Raw genomic sequence first — 20,315 nt, 5'->3', positions numbered from 1 at the left:
AAAAGATGGAAACCCAAAATAAGGAAACCCAAAAAGTCCATGTACCTAGAAATAAGTTCAACTTGTCAGTTATATTTCCTTTGGCCTAATTCTTTTGCCTTGGCAAGTCACTTGGTCTATCAAGACCTCAGTTTCCTCATCTGGATGACCTGAGTTCCTTTGCAGCTCTAAATTTATAATGCTTATTGCAGCATCTTCACAGCGAGCCTTGAATTAAAAGTCCAAAGATGCATGTCTTTGCCTTCAAAGCGTTGGAGAGGCACCTCACTCTCTTATACTATGTCATCGCTTCCAACCCAGCTCTCCAATATTAAACATTCTTGCAATGCTTACTCGTCCCTGAAGTTACTCCATTTCTGCAGAAGGCCCTCTTGCGCTTGACATTCAATGCAGCCCCTCTCTTCTCCAGAGAAGGCTGCCATTCTGGAGAGAGTGGATCCCACTGGTTCCCCAGCTCTATTTTATGAGGTCACCAGCTATGTTCAGTTTTGATATGTTCCACCAGTTCTTCCATTCTGGTGTATGGTGGGAGCTCACAGCCACCCAGTGATACAGTTTTCATCCTGACTTGCATGAGCCAATCCATTTAGCCAGTAAATTGTGATCAGTATCCTGAAATACATTCAATGACATCTTGGTGCCACTCTCTGAGCATCTGCTACTTAGACCATTATTTAAAATGAACAAAACACCTTAAGTGTATTTAGTTACTATAGTTTATGATTAAAGGATTTAAGCTATGGTATGTTTTCACAACATTTTTATACTAGGAAAAGAGGCCAACAACCCAAGAGCCATAATCACACTAGAAATATTTAACCTCTTCAAATCTGCTTTTTTCTAAATTCAGCTCAGGTCCACTTTCTGGAGTATTTCTCAGCCTCTCAGTTCTTTCCCTTTGAGATGAATTTCCATCTATTTCATATACATTTTCTATGTACTTAGCAATTCACAGGTCATCCCCCCATGAGAACATGAGCTCTCTGAGGACAGGGATCATATGCCTTTCTTTGTAACCCCAGTACTTAGCTCAGTGCTGACATACAATATAAAGAAAGTGTTTTAAAAAATGGTTGTCGATTGGTGGATTGCCAAGGGTTTCTATAGCTGAGGAATTAAAGGTTATGTGCATGCCTTGGTAGGAGAGTTGGAAAGGAAGGAAGGAATCATGGTGCCATTCTTTGTGCATTAGTCTCTGAGAGGGCCTCTTCCCAGGTAGTTTTTCATAACCTCAACCTTGCCTTGAAAAATGTGATGAATAGGGGGCATCTAGGTGGTACAGTGAATAGAGCTCTGGCCTTGGAGTCAGAAGGACCTGAGTTCAAATCCAGCCTCAGACACTTAACACTTACTAGCTGTGTGACCTTGGGCAAATCATTTAACCCCGATCACCTCACCAAAAAGAAAAAAAACATGTGATGAATGAACAATAGGTGACAGGGACTGTTCTTCCACTAAACAATAGACATCATTCTGATGCAGAAACCCTTCAGGAAGAACTCTGTGGTTTAAATTGGTGACAGATCTGTGCATTGAGGCACTATCTTCCTCAAGAAGGCCATTCAGTTTGAGACAGTGGCCCACTTCCACTCTTTCGCTGACACTTCACCTTTAATGATTATCAAGTGGGCTTCTAGCTAACATACACCCCCAACCCTCACTTGAGTTGTTGTGAGTTGTTTTGTTTTGTTTTATAACTGTAAAGCATCAAGAAAGTTCAAATTGGAAGGGACCTCTGAGGTTCTTGAGGCCAACCCTGGATGGTTCCTTTCCAAATCAATTCTTCCTCTCCTCTCTTCTATTAGGTCCACTTAGCTCAAATCATTTTGACTCAACAATAATCAATTCAATGAGCTTTTATTGAGGGCCTACTGTGTGTCAGGTGCTATCCTTCATATTTGCTTATGCCAATTGAGTTCTCCCTCTCCCTATTCACAGAATCCTTGAATCCGAGTTAAAGGGACCTCAAAGGCAGTCAGCTCAACCACATCACAAAAAAGAAATGACCTCTAAAGCATGCCCAGTGAGTGGCTATCTGATTTTGACTGAAGGAGGGATTACGATAAGTGTCCAGTGGTTGGGAAAATCACATTTTTAAAAAAATGACAAAATGTTGGTGCTTTAAGCATTTAAGCCGTCAATAAATACCTGCTGTATGCCAAGCACTGTACTAGAAATAACCTTTATACCCCAACCAGCCAGAGAGGCTTCTCTTGTTGCAAAGAAAAGAAATTAAGCAAATCCTGCTAGGATAGTTAATGTGTTTGACAGTACAGGCAAGAGTCAGTACTCATAAGTCTTTCAGATTTTTGTTACACAAAACTTCTTCTGCCTTAATATATTCTCATTCTCTGTCTCTCTGTTTCTCTCTGTCTCTCCCCCTCCCTCTCTCCCTTCCTCCCTCCCTCTCTCTTCCTTCTCCTTTGTAGTCTTAGACTTATCGTCCCATTGCTGCAAACACCAAGAGGTTAAGAGATTTATTTATCGTGACTCATCTAGTACATATCAGGGAAGCATTTGAACCCAGATCTTCCTAATTCAAAGTGAACATCCACCCACCCATCCGTCCATCTTTTTGTTGTACCACACTGCTTGATCTTCTTCATTTTATACTTCCAGCTCATAGAGATCTTGCTAGTTTACTAATTGTGTGCTCTACAGCAAATTACACTCCCATTCTGGGCCCCAGTTTCCTCATTTGTAAAAAGAGAGACTAGGGCTAGAAAAGGGATTTTCAGCTTTTTTATGTCCAGAACCCCTTTGGCAGTCTGGGAAAGCCTAGGGACCCTTCTCAGAATCAACTTCTTAAATACATGAAATAAAATTAATAGGATGATAAAGCAAAGCAATTAGAATGAAACACAGTAATTAAAATTTATTTCTTAAAAGTTCACTGATGGTAGGTTAAAAATTTTTAGACCAGATGAGCTCTAGGTTCCTTTTCCAGCTCAAAGGATCATAGTTACTTCAAGTTGACAAGCATGCATTGAGTAAGGGTTTAACAAGCCAGACAGGTCAACTTTGATAAAGTGACACAGATATGCAATTGTGGCCGTTTCAATAACTGCCTGGGAAAGAGCCCCATTTCCCAGGATCCTTTTATAGACAAAATGGAAAGAGCTCTGCAAGGACAAATCTCTTCTGTTACATTCATGTCTAAAATCAGAAATCACCATTCCCAAATTTAGAATATGCATCCAGCTCTGCCCATAATTTTGCTGTTGCTGTCTGCCGTAACCTCCTAAGATGTGGTCACTTCCTCTCAAGGATCCGGTATTTCCTTGGGTAACCGGTTTCTCCATATCAGTCAGAATAAAGTCTAGAGTAGGGTGGCTAGGTGGCACAGTGGATAGAGCGCTAGGCCTGGAGTCAAGAAGACTTGAGTTCAAATCTGGTCTTAGACACTTACTAGCTATGTGACCCCAGACAAGTCACTTAACTCCACTGCCTAGCCAAAAAAATAATAATAAATGAAAATAAATGAAAACACTATCTGTTGAAGCTATCCTGTTGTACCCAGCCTCCATTTGACTGACAGAGAATCCATCACATTTTTGTTATTCTCCTGGGCACTTTCCTCTTCAGTAGTATCAGAACCTTAACTTTCAGCTACACATTTCAGCACCTTTGTCTTCTAGATGGGGCTGAGTGTGATCTTTAATGGGACAGGGTTTTTTTGTTTTTTGTTTTTTTTCTTTTTCCCCTTTGAAAGGTTATCTTAGAGATTTCAGAACTACAGATCAAGGATAGCACATCACATGGCCATTTCCTCTATAGGGTGATGGCAAATCAGCTGATCTATCTTGCAAGACTCCCCCCATAAAGAGCTCACATAATAAGCCATCCAAAGGCAACCCATTCTTAAGTGCCCAAATGTTATTGCCTTTTCTTCAAATATATTCATTGCTTTCGTTATTTGTTATTCAGTCATTTTTCAGTCATGTCCAACTCTTTGTAACCCCATTTGGGGTTTTCTTGGGAAAGATACTAGAGTGGTTTGCCATTTCTTTCTCCAGCTCTTGTTACAGATAAGGAAACTGAGGCAGACCAGGTAAAGTGGCTTGCCCAGGGTCACACAGCTAGTAAGTGTCTGAGGCTAGATTTCAACATAGGTCTTCTTGACTTTAGTGCCTTCACTCACCTGACATTTCCAAACTATTGTTAATTTTTCACCCTGCTGATTTAGCTTCTCTATCCCATTTCAGACATTTATTTAGAGGAGGGTGAGCAGAGCCAACAGTGTATAGGTGTTCTTTTATGTCTTTTTCCCCTTCCCCTTTCCTTTAGTTTAAAGGAGAGACATCCCTACACCCCTATCACAAGTCCAACTATTATCACAAACAACACTCCCCTGGTAATATCTGCAGGGCTCTTAGGAAGTAGGGTTGAGCCTTGTTGGTAGAATCAATCTACTCTGGACCATGGTAAGAGGCAAGGAAGATCTCCACTGATTTTCTGTCAGAAGATGTTTGGTGTTAAGATCTTAGATTTAGAGATGGAAGGGAACTTAGAGGCCATTTTGCCTAATACCACCCCCCACACCCATCATTTCATCAATAAAGAACCTAAGATCCAGAAAATGTGAACAATTTGTCCCATGTCACACATATAAGTGACAGAGGAAGGATTAGAACCCAGATACTCTGGCTTTAAATCCAGTTTTCTTTCCACTGTATCACATAGCATCTGTCTCCATTTGGACAATGAAGCCAAACTACTCAGTTATTGTATCCCCAGTGCTTAACATAGTGCCTGGCACACAGTAGGTGCTTAATTAATTGTTTGGCACTTAGCTTATTTTATTGTGTGCTTCTCTCTAGTCTGAGTTTGAGGTAGGGAAAACTGTATGAGTGAGACTCAAGGAAAGAACAGGCCAAAAGACGTACACTCACACAGCAAAGACCAGTACAGGAGAGCAAAGAATGTTTGTCATGGGGATCCATTCCTAGGGCAATCTCAAAATGCATCATGAGCTCTTGGAGAGATGAAAGAAAAATGAAAACATTTATTCAGTTAAATGAGTTAAGTAAATAAACTGCTTATCAGATCCTCCCCCCCCCCACAGCTGTCAAGTCAAGGAGGGGAAGCCATGCAGTCAGTCTTGACTATTAACAATGGAAAGAGCCATAAATAATCAGGCTCTCTGAGAAGCAGAGTCATTCTTCATTCTGGTCTCCATAGCCTGAACGTGAAACATTAAAGTCTCACTTAAGATGGATTCACCCCAAGGTGAAGCAAAAGAGTCAGCCAGATAGAAAGGCTAGAAGGTAGACAGGGGGTGGTGACCCTATCAGGGAGGATTCAAGAAACTGGATTGTCAGGACCATGAGGGCAGGAACTGGGTTCAATCTAAGCTTTGTGTCTCTCCCAGTACCTACCAGTGCTCTCTGCACACAGAAGGTGCTTAATAAATGTTCGGTGAATTGAATGAATTGTAAACACCATGTCCAGGGAGGATCAGTTACAAAGGTAATCTAGTGCTATGGTCCAAAATCTTGAAGACTTTGATTTGAATCATGTCACTGATAACACTTGAATGCCTTTGGGTAAGTTACATGCCTTCTCTGAACCTTGTGTTTCCTCATCTGGAAAACAATGATAGTTAAACTTGATAAGGGAAAAATTGACTCTTCATTACCACCAAAAAAAAAGTGAATGAAAGGTCAGTTACTGCTGACCCATATGCTTGCCTACCTTCCAATCTATATCTTCTAGATGTAATGTTTTTGATCTGATTACTTCACTTCAGTGAGACTCAGTTTCCTCTAACCTACCTTACAGGATTGTCAAAGTTTAGGTGAGAGAACCTTCCAAATGAATTATAAGCACCAATTATCATTTTTATTTTTGCACTAGACCTGTGTTTCCACTGGCATAGGTAACTCCCAGTGGGAAAAATTCCTCTACCAATGCAAATCAGAATCTTCTCTGCAATTTAACAAGTTATTTGGTAGGTTAGATAGTACTTAGGCAGAGAAAGTCCAAAGGCCTCCTAGCCTTCTGGGCTTAGGCCCAGAGCAGCTTAGGGAGTAATGGCAAGCCAGGTGATCCCCTACCAAGCCAAGATGAGAGTGGGAGTGGGGCTCTGAGATGTCTTCAGCAGAGGTAGGACTATCTGGGAGTCGGCATCTATCTGATTGTGGACATCCTGTGCTTGATGAGAAGAGTCCAGTGGGGCAATAGGGGCCATGGAGGGATGGAAAAAATCTATGTCATGGCTTTGTCTTTCTGCTTCCCTTTATCCAGCAGGGGTGAGGAAGAGGAAGATCCTCAGCTCCCCAGGGTTTGACCTTTTTTTGTGTCATGTACCCCTTCTCTAGATAATGTTTTTAAACTGAAAAATAAAATTCATCAGATTACAAAAAAAGCCAATTACATTAAAATGCAGTTGACAATTTTTTTCCTAAAGTTTACAAACCCCAGGTTAAGAACCCTTTTCTTAAAGTATAAAGCATCAGGCTGAGAGAGTCCTTAGAACACAGAACCTTAGCACTCAGAATTGGGATTAAAGTTGAAGGCCTGGAGTTGGGCATAGGGACTTTAAAATGTATATTGTCTAGCCCCTTTATTTAGAAGAGAGAAAGCTGAGGCCCATTGTGGAAGTGATTTGTCCAAGGTCACACAAGTAGAGACAGGACACATTCTCAGATTGTTTGTTCTCTTCCTGATCCAATTCAAAGCATGAAGACATCATTGAGTATTTGGAGTAGATAGTGAAGTCCTCTTAGAAGAAGATTTGGGCTAGATCTTGAGAGACAGAGAAGGAGGAGGAGGACTTTTGATCTGAGGGAAGGGGCAGAGATGAGAAATTTGAAAAGATGTGAAGAAATGACAGTGAACAGACCATTTTGGCCAGTGATCACTTCTGGGCATACTGGGCGGTGAGGCTAGGTAGGAAGTTTGGGTAAAGGTTGTACATGGCATTGAATGTCAGACCAAGGAAGTTAAGTTAATAGATTTAGATCTGGAAGGGAATATATTAAATTTCTACTGCAACTCTCTCATTTTACAGATTTGGAAACTGAGGCTGAGGTAAAGTATCTCACCCAAATTCATAAGTAGTAAGTCTCCAAGCTTCAAATTGACCTTGGGACCTCTAGCCCAAACCTTTCTACCACCTGGCCTTACCTATGAACAAAAAAGAAGATAATCTGGTCAAAGAGTGATAGTAAATGAAGGATAACCATTATGGAGCCTGCAAGCTCCACTGGTGTCTCTCACGCCCCAATATCCAGAGAAAGCCAGCAAGATGACCCCCAATATAGGATCATAGACCCAAAGCTGGAAGGGACCCCAAAGGCCATCTAGTCCAACCTACTCATTTTACAGATGAAGAAGCTGAGGCCCACAGAGGACAAATAATTTGCTTAAGGTCACACAGGTAATAAGTATTAGAAATGAGCTCTGAACCCAGGCCCTACAGAAGACATGGACACAATGGTTCCAGCAAAATTGGGAAAAGGAATGGGGCTAATCCATGGCCTTGAGGTTACATATGTGTCTTCATAGCTTCCAGTGACCTTCCACCATCCCAAGCAATCATAATGAAGAATCCCCACACCTCAGAGCCTGGAGAAACCTTAGAAGTTATCTCATTCAACATCCCTCCCCATAGAGGAAGCCCTTCTTCGACATGCTGGACAGTTGGTCACCCAGCCTCTTAAAACTCCCACTGCAGAGGAAGTCACTACCTTAAGAAATAGCCCAGTTTACTGTTGGACAGCTCTTGTTGTGAGAAACTGCTTTATGTTGGCCTGAAATTTGCCTCCTTCTAAGTTTTCCATGTTAATCTCACTCCTGTCTCCTAGAACTGCCCTGAAAAAAGACCTCTCCCTCTGCCTCATAATAGCCCCCCAAATGTTTGAACACAGTTCTCCTGCCACCTTCTAAATCTACTTTGGACTAGATGTCCCAAGTTCATTCAGCTGATTTTCATTATTCAGGTTACTCTCAATGGAACTGGCTCCATTCAGTCCCTCCCAAAATTCAGTCCAACTCTGTTCATTTCAATTCAACAGCCTGTTAGGGACTCATCAATGGTGTTTGATCATGGGAGTATACAAAACAAAATGGCCTTTTAGGTAGCTAAATTTATCAGTACAGAGTGGGCATAGAGAGGGCAGGACGGATAGAAGTCAGAAGACCAGTTAAAAGGCTCTCATAATTCAGGCTTGGGCAATAAGGGTGGAGAGAGCTAAAAGACAAGAACAGATTTGAAATATGTGACAAGGAAGTATGGCCAGGTCTCTGTGATGGATAGCACTGGGGGATGAAGAAGGGAAAGAATCACAGATGACTACAAAATGTCAAGTCTCAGTGACTGAGCACCATTTACAGAAATGGGAGTGTAAAATACAATGAGCTCAGTTAGATATGTTGAATTTAAGGTGACAGCGAGACATCTGTTACCCTGTTATTCTGATTTTCATTTTATTAAACACATTGTATTTATTTATTAGAAAACATCTTATTTAATAGTGCTTTGGCAGACACTAAAACCTTACTAAGGAGTGGAATTCATTAGAAAGGGAGGCAACCTTAAAGGGGCCTCATCAGGAGATAATTTCACCAATAAGACAGTATCAAGGTCAGGCTTGAAGGACAGGAATTAGTTGACATTTGAATATTCAGCTGCTCTAAACTGTAAGATACCTCACAGACCAGCCAGTCCAACCCATATCAGGAGAAGAATCCCCTTGATACCATTTCCATCCCGTAGCCATTCATCTTTTGGGACATGCAGTGATGCAGAACCCACTCCATCCCAAGGCAGCCCATTCCAAAGGCTCAGATTGTTCAGGAAACCTGAATCTTCCTCCCTGGCTTCAACCCATTACTCCTAGTTTTGCCCTGTGAGGCCATAAAGAACTAGCCCAGGCCTAATCTGTCTGCCATATATCATCCTTTCAAATACTTGAAGAGTATATATATCCATCTCCAAGTCTTCTCTTCTCCAGATTAAACATTCCCTTTTTTAATTTATTCTTATACAGCATGATCTCAGGACTCTTCACTGTGATTATTTCCCTACTTTTCTTTGATGAAAAGATTATTTTCTCTATATTTTGTGCCCAACAGTATTTACCAATGTTACTTTTCCACTTAATTTAAAGGACCTCTTACTTATGGAAAGAGTACTGGTTGGAGGTAATCAAGATACTTTTGGGTTTTAGTCCTGGTCCTACCATTAATCAAACCAAATCAGAGTTAAACAAATTGCTGTTAACTTCATTGTCCTCAGTTTCCTTTAAAATGAGTTGTCTCGGGAGGCAGTGGGCTCTACTTCACTGGATGTCCCCAGACAAAGGGTGGATGGCTACTTGTGGGAATGGTGTAATGGAGATTCTGGCTCCAGTATGGGTTGGTCTTTAAGGGGTTGGACTAGATCGCCAGCTAAAGTCCTTTTTAGGGCTGATGTTCCGTGTTCTATGGATTTTATTGTCTAGCATTTTATATACAAAGCTCTTTCTCGCATTAATAGTCTATGTGCTTTGTGCTGTAGCATTGCATATTCTAATTCCTTTGCAACTCCAGCAGTCTAAGTGCTATGTTCTAAGAACCCTTGAAGCTCTAGCCTTCTGTGTCCCAGCATTCTGTGTCATAAGGTCCCTCCCTACTCTAGCATTTACATTTTCATGCCAGCTATAATATTCTGCATGATTATGTCCCTCCCAGCTCTAATGTGCTACATTAAAACATGCTTTGCTCTATTAGACTGGAAGCTCCTTGAGAGCAGGGACTGTTTTTTTTAAATTTGCTTGGCCTTTCTTTGCATCCACAAGGCTTACTTAACACAGGGGCTAGCATATAGTAGGTGCTTAATAAATGCTAGTTGACTTAAGTTACTTTATAATAATAATGTTCCATATCTCAGTGTCCTTATCATAGGGTCCCTTCAGCATTAACATTGTATGCTTCAACAATCAGCAAGGCAGACTTTTTGCCAAATCCCTACATTGGTGCACAGTGTGGTACAGGCAGTGGACCAAGGTTCAATATTGTCTTGGGCATTGGCATTGTGACTTGGGAAGTTATTTTACTTCCCTGGGCCTCAGTTTCCTCACTTGTAAAATGAATGAAAGGATTAGCCTAAATGAGCTCTGAGGACCTTTCTTGATCTATAACAAACATTTTGGGAAAAGGCTTAGTTTTATACTATAACATTTGACAGATCTAACATCATTATACAGAATGTGATTTCATTATGATGAAACACTTTCTACCAACTCAGATCAACACCTCCTCTGTGCCTCAGATAGTCTTAAAGAATTACCTGAGGTTAACTGGCTAGCTCAGGGTCATATAGTCATGTTTGAGTCAGAGGCAGGCTTGAACCCAGCTCTTCCTGACTACAAGGACAGTATGCTGTCTATCCATTTTATGATACTCCCTTCCCATGAGGACATTACAGCACTCATCTGATTTGGGGACCACCAAATGTTTGGTGTGCTCCCCATCATTGATAGGGATAACTGAGTGCCAGCTATCGCCTTGTTGCGATGGCTGCTCGAATCTAAATTCAGGCTCTCTCAGGATCTGTGAATATTTATCACTGCTTTGGAAAGTTAATGCTGGCTGCCAGTAATGAGCCTGGCTGAACTTGCTGCCTACTTCTTTTCTAGGTGTCACTCTCTGTCGGATTAATTAGCTTCCAGAATTAGAATACAGTAAATTGTGGGAGAGATCAAGTCAGTCTGACTTCTTAGGGCATCTGGGATGAAGGTGGAATGGAGAGAGCTGGAATAGGAGGGTTGGGGTGCCACTCTTCAACCATAACCCAGAAATGTTGACATTAACATCCCTCCTGGCAAAATACAATATTTCTTCCAAACAGTTATAGTTAGCATTTAATATACCCCTCCTCCATATGAGAGAGAGAGAGAGAGAGAGAGAGAGAGAGAGAGAGAGAGAGAGAGAGAGAGAGAGAGAGAGAGACAAAACAGGAAAAGAGGAGAGGAGAGGAGAAAGAGAGAGAGAAAGAAGAATGAGATGAGAGTGATGAGGGAGATGAGAAAAAAGATGGAGAAAGAGATGAAAGAGAAAATGGAGAAAGATGAGAGAGAAGACAGAGACAGAGACAGAGAGAGAGAGAGAGAGAGAGAGAGATTTCATTTAAAGAGAGAAAATGATAGTTCAGATCAGAGAAGGAAAGTAATATATGTGCATTTCATAGCTTCATAGCTTGAGAGCTGGAAGGGACCTTAGAGTCCATTGAGTCCAATGCCCTCATTTTACAAACTGAAACTGAGGCCCAGAAAGGTAAAGTGACTTACTGAAAGTCATACAGCTAGCAAGTATCTGAGGCAGGAATTTAACTTAGGCCTTTATGACTCCATGCTCAGTTCTACCTCCCTCTCAAAATTACTTTGAAAACTAATTGGTATGTAATTATCATGATCAGACTTAGGAGGCCTCAGAGAAGAGTTAAAACACTCTTACCTCTCATATTTTCAGAGATGGGAGAAGCCCTGGGCGCATAGGTAACATCGCGTATGATTTCAGATGTGATTGATGCGTTCGGTGGTTTTGCTGGACTGCCTTGTATTCCTTTTTTCAATTTTTTATGACAAGTAAAGGCTCACTCAGTTTGAAGAGAGGGATCTATCTAGGAATTAATGTGTTGTTAAAGATAAAAAGTATCTATAAAAATAAGATTCTAAAAGAACAATAGAAAAATTACTTTAAGTCCTTTAAATTTTTGTATCTGCTAACGTGCACATGTGTTATATGCCTCCGGCAGAACATAATCTTCTTGAGGACAGGCATGATTTGTGTTTGTCTTGGTATTGGCAGCACCACACACCCAATAGTCTAATAAATGTTTGTTGAATTGCTCGAGGTCACGTGACTTAGTTAATGTAAGAGGTGGGAACTCTGAAACCAAGGCCCACTGTTCTCAATACTGCACCCTTAAAACTGACCATACTAAAACAAAAACTGGAAGAGTATTCTTTATACAGATGTCCAATTGTTCATGCCTCATCAGAACTTAGATATCCTTTAAAATAGCGTTTGTATCATTCCAAGTGGCCAGATTTTGAAATGTATTGATGTGTAGAGGAAGGAAGGGAGTGATAAAAAATACACATAGAGCTCATCTGAAGTCAGTCCATAAGCAGCCCTTGAAAGCTACAGTCCTCTTCTACAAACTTTGGCTTCAGAGTAAAATTAAACCTCTATACCCTGCCATTCGAAACCTTCTGCAATCTGATGTTATTCTCCTTTTCCATCCTTATCTCTTTTCCTCCCTTGTGCTTCATCAGAATGGTCCCACCTCTATACCTTTGCTCACAGTGTCACTAGAATGTCACTCCTCCCCTTTTTGTTGAAATTCCCAATGATCCATCCTTTAAGATTCACCTCAAGTACCACTTCTTCCAGAAATCCTCTCCGAACACTAATGACCAGTTACCCTAGACTTTATATAGCATGTCATTTTGTAACTCTTTACTTCATTTATTTTCCTCATTTTTTTTAATTGACGTTACTTTCTTTTTCAAAAGTACCACTGTCTGTCCCCAGTAGCAGCCTCCACTTCACCCACAGGACCCTGCTTGGAACAAAGAAGTATACTTGAAGAGAAGAAATCAATCTAGTGACCACATATGAAAATATGTGCACCTCTTGTCCATCACCTCTGCCAATATGCAGGAGGTGTGCTTTCCACCAGTCCCCTAAGGTCACAGTTGGTCATTGCGTATGTAAGATTTCTGAAATCTTTTGATGTTATTTTCCTGCTTCTAATTTTTTTGCTCTGCATTAATTCAGGCAAGTCTTCCCAAGGTTCTGTGAATTCATCCTGAATATGCATAGGCAATATTTCATGCTATAGTTATCTGTAAGATATAGTGGAAAGAGTGCTAGGCTTGGAATCAAAAAGTCCTGAGTTTGAATCATGCCTCAGTCACTTACTAGCTGTGTGACCTGAGCAAATTATTCAAACACTCTGTTCCTGAGTTTCCTCATCTGTAAGTTTAGAGGGCTGGGATCTATGGCCTCTAAATTCCCCTCCAGTTCTAAATCAATGATGCTATGTATGTTTATGTCACACATGCCCACTAGATTGTAAGCTTTGTCAAAACAAGGACAATATCTTACCTGAATTTTTTATCACCATCAATGTTCAACACATTGTAAATGTTTGTTGGAAGCCTGAATGAATGAACTTCCTTTGATAATATTCTCCAAAGTATACCCAAGCCCATATTCCACAGTACCTGTCTAGTAGGACCATCTCATTTGCGTTCTTCTGTCCACAGGAGTATGAATCCCTCTACGCGCAGATCAACAGACCTAAGAAATAGCATCATTGTGGGTTTGGGGTGGGCGCTTCAAGACTCAAATGGAAACCTACATCTCAACAGGCCTTGGGCTCTCCTGATTTCTTTGATATGACCCCATCTGACAATGGAATTGATGGTTGCCTGCTGAACTAATTCTACAGATGGACCTGACCACTTGGGCAACCAGCGGCTAATATCTATGGCAGCACAAAAAGGAAAAAAAAAAAGGAACCCCCACCATCACCATCCCTGGAACCGTCCAACAATTACTTACCCTACAAAATACCTTGAGCCCTCTTGACAAGAGTTCTGAATTACCCACGATGGGAAATCTTTTTGTTTCCCTCAACCTTGACTATTGCATTTGGAGTCACTGGCAGTGAAAAGTTAACTTTTAATGGCCACTTATTTGTTTTAAGCAAAGTCAGAGGGTCTGGTGTGCTTGCAAGATTGTTGTCCATCAGGTTCTTGGACCCAAGTCTGAATTTTTACATCAATGATGATTGTTTCTCATAACTACAGAAAACTGGTCCTGCCTTGTGGCTTTGATTTGGGGGTTCCCCTTCCCCTAGCATACCTAAAGATAATGGGTGTACCATTTTTTGTACTTCCTGGTAACTTCCCCCCCCAATAAGTCATGAAATCTAGTTGGAAATTGCCTCATGTGAAATGAATCTTAACTTGAAATCACGGAATTAAATCACACAACTGATTATTTGTGATGATTTTTTAAAAAATAAATGGTTGCCAAAAGGACCTCTTTGCTCTCGTGCTTCAGGATGGAGAAATGCTGCTTTCAGATTGAACATTCGCACTATGGGAAGAAAATGCATCATCTCTCTTGGATGAGAAGGAGGAAAAAACTCATATTATTTCCTAGAAATCTCCAAATGCTAAGTACAATAAAGGAATATTTTTTATTTCTCCAATCTCTTGCTGCTGTGATGCTATGCAGACAAGTGTTCTCTTCTCTGTGTGCCACTTTTTTTTTTTTAAGAAAATTATTTGCCAAATAATTCTGGTCCAATTTTAGTTTGCAGATTCGGATGAAATGACTTTCCAAATGGGACAACAGTGGCTTGAACAGTGGGGTAACAAACTGATCCTCTGATGCAAGTGGTTCATCCCTATCTCTTTTTTGTACATCAGAAAACTCAAATGGGATTTCTTTTTTTTTTTATTTTATATCTTGAAAAAGGAAAAAAAATTCTTACCATAAAACTCTTGTGATTTGGTAAGGGAAATGGCTTTAAGTCCAATGTGATAATTTTTTTTTGTAAATATCAATCTTACTGATAATTCTTTTAAATAATGCCATTACACTTTAGAGAGAGGAACAGACGGCTCTGGAGGTGTGACAAGCTGGAAGGACGGTTCTTACATGCTGTATGGTTTCCACAAGCTTATGCTGATGTGATAAGGAGCCAGTGCTCAGTGTGTCTGGTGGTAGCAACTAGTCAATCAGCAACTAGTAAAACTGGGAGGGATCACATTAGGTAATGATCTCACTTTTTCCACAAAAGTACCCAAACTCCATGTAAAGAAAAAAAAATATATATATATACATACATATATGCATCTAGACAGCATGTGCATATACAGTGTACATGACCCTTTGGAGCCTGTCTTTGATTCTTGACTCCTCCCCTACAGAAACTGTGGACTGTTTGTACACGACACAGAGAGTTTTAGCTTCCTTTTTTTACATTTATTGGGGTGGGGGGGGAAGTGCAGTGTTTGGTTCCTTACTCTGTTTAGCACATGCTTTTCATACAGAAGCTCTATATTTTTGCCCTCCAGAGAATTCTTATACAGGTCAAACATGTTTTCCTAATGTTCCTATGCAGTTACCGCGAGTTGGATTCGCAATTTAACAATAAGAAGAAAACTGTAAAGGGATCATGGTTCATCTGTGTCTAGGGTTATTATCATGATTTCAGAATTTGAGCAGGTGAAGGTGCATCACTGTCATGGATTTCAATGGGCCAGGATGTAGCCACCATTTATGCTGTCATCATGGTGTGTCCTGAAATGGCTTAGAAGAAAGCTTGTTTTCCACCAACAAAGAACAGAGTGACAAATCGGGATGGTTGAGAGTATTTGGAGCCAAATATTGCAATACCTGGCTGCTGGAATCTGCTGTCTGGTTAGGTGTTTTGAGAACATGATCACTGTAAAATCTATGAGACTGGTTTCTAGAAGGCAAAGTGCCCAAGATACAGAGAGACGAAGAGACTGTCTACCATTCCCCCTTTCCTTCTTTTCTCTCCTCTTCCCTTTTGCTTCCCCTACCTTCTCATCATCTTTTTCCCCCTCTCTGTTTTCCCTCCTCTTCCTTCTCATCACCTCCCTATTCTTTTCCCTCTCCTTTTTCTGTCACTCCCCTTTCCCTCTAGTCAGTCATCTTTCTCTTTCTCTTCTGTGCTTTCCCCTTACTCATCTTTCCCCTCCTTTACATTCTCTCTCTTTCCCTTCATTTCCCATTTTGTCCTATTATCTTCTTTGTCCCTCTCCTCTTGCTTTTCTGATCTCCCTTCCTTTCATCTGTAAATTGCCACCTATGAGTACTATCCTTTTCACAAGAATGCACATGAATTTTATGAAGAAACCACCTTCTTCAGTCAACAGTTAACAACAAAAATGGTGGGAAGGAGGGAATATAACAACTACATTCCCTTAAGTTGAGTTGTTTTAGGGTGAGTCAGGAAAGGCCACCATTTCCATTAAACAAGTCTTAGAGAACTGTGTGTTGTTTTATGATTTCTGCTCCAACAAGTGGTGCTATCTTCTGCCTCAATGTGGCTGTCTTCTAATTTTTGTCTCTCAATCAAAACTGTTTCTAACCTTGCTTGACTTTGAAATAGTCAAATTATCTGTTCCACTTATGCTGTTGGGAAATATTTTGAGAGCAGAATCTGACAGCCCTGTGGTTTGTTGCCACTCACAGGACTCCATTGGGAATGCCCGCTCCTTGGAACATAAAAGAAATCCATGGAATAAGTTGAGGGATGGAAAAGGCATTTAAGATTATTGTCCATCTCATCATTGGCAGTGTTCTTTTGCAAAGTGGGAGTCACGGAAGCTAGAGAACAATACCAAGTCCTTTCAATGGAATATCAACCATCCTTTATTCTGTAGCAAAGAGGCTGAAACCCAGAAGTTCACAGGGAGTCTGCACTGGACCAGTTTCATACACTACTTGTATAAGTGTTAATTCCTCATCCTTCACTGGCACTAAATTTGTCACTTTAAATTTTAAAACCAGGGAAACTCAACCTCCATCTTGTTACCATTCCCCGTAGTTCTTCAATCTCTACATGTAATGAGACAGTTTCAATAGACCATAGTCATCCCAGTGTCTAATGAAATGCCATCATCTAATGTACTGGGCGCCCTTTTTTTCAGAAATAATAATAATGATGATAATGACAACAATGATGTTTACTCTGTGGGTTTTGTTCAATTCCATTTCTGCATTCTGACACATATTTTTTTAATAAAGAGGAGAAAGATAAAAGGACTGTTGCCGTACATTTCTAGATCTACTTCGACTTTACCTCAGATGACAGTTTGTTAACATATACGGACACATTATTTTTAACTTTACGTATGATGCATTCAACAGAACAGCAAATGTTTTTAGAGATTTTCCATTAATTTCTGTAACACATCATGTAATACTGTTACAAATAAACATGTTTGAAAAAAAAAAAACATGGTTGAAATTACTTCTATAGTTTTCCTTCAGGAAGACTGAAGGAAGCAGAGAAGAAATTACTCTTGGGAGCCTACCAACATACTTGTGTTCTTTTCTATCAAGTGCCAACCTTCTGATGGAAATATACAAGCATCATTGGGATTGAACCATTGTCCACTTGAACATAGTGGGCATTTAGAAATTTCCCATTATTGGAGCAATGCCTCAGAGTTAGCTGTTCAAAGGAGAAATAGGTCCTTCAGTCTCCACGTGACTATGAAGTATGAGTCAAAATCAGCATGATATTTCCCACGTTGAGAATGACTGCCACTAGCCAGCCAGTTTCTGTTCCCTCAATGAGTCACTTAGAAATTGACTAGATCAACCTTAGAAAAGACATAAAAGACAAGGTCATTTATCCCAAGGCTGTTTGCTTGAAGTGACGTGTTCTAAGGACACTTCTTTATGGAAAATGCTGAGGGAAGTCACTTAAATCAAGAGCTAAGTGAAAATAAGAACATGGGATTTAAGACTAGCTAATGCCTCCTCTCATTTTTTTTCTATAAGGAAGTTCCACTGCAAATCCAATAGGCCCTATTGGATTGCCACTAGATGGGTATGAGGAAGCAAACCAGACTCAGTCATACTGTTGCTGTAGAGACACATGTTTTCAGGGTCATAGATTTACAGCTTCCAATGACCACTTATTATCAAATGTTAATACAATTTGGAAGACTTTATGAAGGAAATGTAGAGAATCTCCTCACTCAAACATCATAGTTTAAGATTAAAGAGTCAATACTTCATCTAGGTCAGCTTATCATTTTCATTTTGCTCTTTGGAATTTCTACTCACTCATTAACAAAATTCCCTTTATCTTAGACCCCTTCCTTCTCCTTGCACTCTTTCCATCCTCCAGCATTCACAGAGACCTGGCTTTCCCAAGGACATGTTATCCCTAACCATCCCTTCCTGGTTGCACCTTCTCCCATGCCTTCTAATACACCAGTCTTGGTGTATGAATTGGCATATCCCTTTCTACTGAGTGTCACTTCCAGTCCCCTCCACTTCCTTTGAGGTTCACACTGTGCACACATATCAAATACCTCATGTCCCAGTGGTAATTCTCTTCAGTCTTTGTATCATTCTTCTCCCTTTCTTGGAAGTTCAGTACCTCATTGTCTGTCTTCTGTTCCTCTGCAGCTCCTACTCTTATATTAGGGGATATGAAGAATACAGATGTGTATTCTCTTAAATACCCAGGCCTTCCAGTTCCCCAATCTTCTTAATCCTTGTGAGTTGCACATTCCCTCTACCATAACTACACCCAGAGATGGTCATACCTTTCATTTCGCCATCACCCACAAGTGTTCCTGTGCACAACCATAACCTCTTAACATCTCATCCTGTGTCTCACTCTTTCTACCCTTTGTCTTCACTATGACCTCCAGTCTTTCCACCCCGACTACTCCCTTAGGCCAGATTTCCTTCTCTGACTTCACTTTCCTCCCTTCCCAGCTTTGACCCAGCCATTGACTGCTTCACCATTTCAGTTTCTTCTCTTCTCCTTGGTTCCTTTGTCCTATTGCCTGTTACACCTTGCCAATCCCCAAGCCTGGATTGCTACCAACCCCACCTTTCTCTCTTCTTTCTTAAGTAAGGCTGAATGGAGTTGAAAGAACTCACAAGTCTATACTGAGTCCTCTATAAGCTTAAATTGTCTAATCTCACCTGGTTCCTCCCTGAAAGGACATCTTTTTATTCTTCCCTATTAATTCTCCATACCACACTCTCAGAGACTGTTCAAAACCTATACTTTTTTTCCCCTTAATCTCCCTCCCACTACCTCATATTTTACAGAGAAAATCAAAACTTCACCGTAAACTGCTCACCTATTCTGTGCCTTGTACCCCCTTGACATTATTCTCAATATTCTCATCCTCTGTTCATTCTTCACATTCTCTCCTTCTTCACTCCAGTCACTGATGCTTGATCAGGTAACCCACCTCACCAAGGTCAACTCCTCTACATGAACCCTTATGTCTCTGTCTCAACTCTCACCCTTCTGTGATCTATCCTCCACAAACCTGCCACAATATGTCTAAAATGTCTGAAATATAAGTCTGACCATTACACTACCACACGTAAGAACCTTAAGTTCCTTCTTGCCTGAAGATCAAAGACAGATTCCTCTGGTGGATAATCAAGACTGTAAAACCTGGCTCTAACCTACCTGGGAAGGTAAGGGTAAGTAAGCTGGGTAAGTAAGTCTTCCCAGGCTTTTTATACATTCATCTCCCTTCATGCACTCAATAGCCTGGTCAAGTTGGCTGCCTGACTCTTATACATGATATTCCGTGACTTCCCATGGTTCTAAGAAGCCCTGATTTCTTTCATAACTTGACTCAAATGACACAGCCTTTTCTGACCCCTCCCTTTGCCCACCCAATCTAGTGCTTCCCCACCCCAATATTTTGAATAGCCTTCTTTATATTTAATTGTTTCTCCTTATAAAATAAAAATTGAAAGCAAGAACTGTTTCATGATTGTCTTTTATAACCCCAGAGCTCATCAGAGTGCTGACACATAGTAGGTGTGACTGACCCAAGGTCATGTAGGTAACCAATGACAGAACCAAGCCAGCAATTCAGGTCAGGGGTCATTTGAAATAGGATAGATGCTCATTTAGGAGCATGAATTACGAACTGGTCCAACCAGAGGGTTTGCTAGCTTTTCTTTAATCCAACCAACTAACTTTACAGATGATAGAATTAAGTCCCAAATTGAGGAAGTGACTTACCCAAGATCATCATTTACATCCAATTCTTTTTCTTTATACCCAGTGCCTTTTCCACTAGACCAAATTGAGTTGGATAAACTTTAAGCCTTGCCAAGAGTATTGTTTTTTATGGCTCCCTCAAACCCTCCATTTGATTTGGTATAATTAACTCAGATTTCAGAGCAAGTTTTCCCATAAGGATTTTTACTAGGCCTTGCTGATTACAGCATTTGGAAAATTTCAGGAGCCAAGTTCACTTGAATACCTAACTGGTTCAATTGTAGCTCAAACCCGTGCATGCCACGGTGATCGACTTTGCAAACCCAAATAAACCTTTAAGAAGTGACAAATTAAAAGGTGTCCTGTTTGAGTGTTATGCTCCTGCCAAAATAAATTCAGAAGGTGTCTCTCCTTTCATTTTCTCCTTAAAAGAAAATTGTGTTGTTTTGACAGGAAGTGTTTTTTGTTTTACTCAGACTGACAAGAGAAAAAGTCAAGAAGCAAACAAGTTTCATTAAAATCAACTGACAGAGCTTTGAGTGCTTATAAAAAAAAA

At 40.5% G+C, this 20,315-nt stretch overlaps 1 long non-coding RNA gene across 1 annotated transcript in view; it reads left to right on the top strand.

Annotated features, from left to right (window-relative positions):
* Positions 1 to 14,212, top strand: part of LOC110201317 (uncharacterized) — a 16,094-nt gene extending 1,882 nt beyond the window's left edge. The window contains exon 2 of the long non-coding RNA XR_002322462.1: positions 13,260 to 14,212. This is a non-coding gene — a long non-coding RNA (uncharacterized LOC110201317). The remainder of the gene's footprint in view (positions 1 to 13,259) is intronic.
* Positions 14,213 to 20,315: the final 6,103 nt, after the last annotated feature.

This window comes from Phascolarctos cinereus, unplaced genomic scaffold (genome assembly GCF_003287225.1).
Source record: "Phascolarctos cinereus isolate Bilbo 61053 unplaced genomic scaffold, phaCin_HiC Scaffold_5;HRSCAF=322, whole genome shotgun sequence".
NCBI lineage: Eukaryota > Metazoa > Chordata > Mammalia > Diprotodontia > Phascolarctidae > Phascolarctos > Phascolarctos cinereus.
The sequence above is the reverse complement of the archived record's forward strand: the minus strand, read 5'-3'. Positions and strand labels throughout refer to the sequence as shown.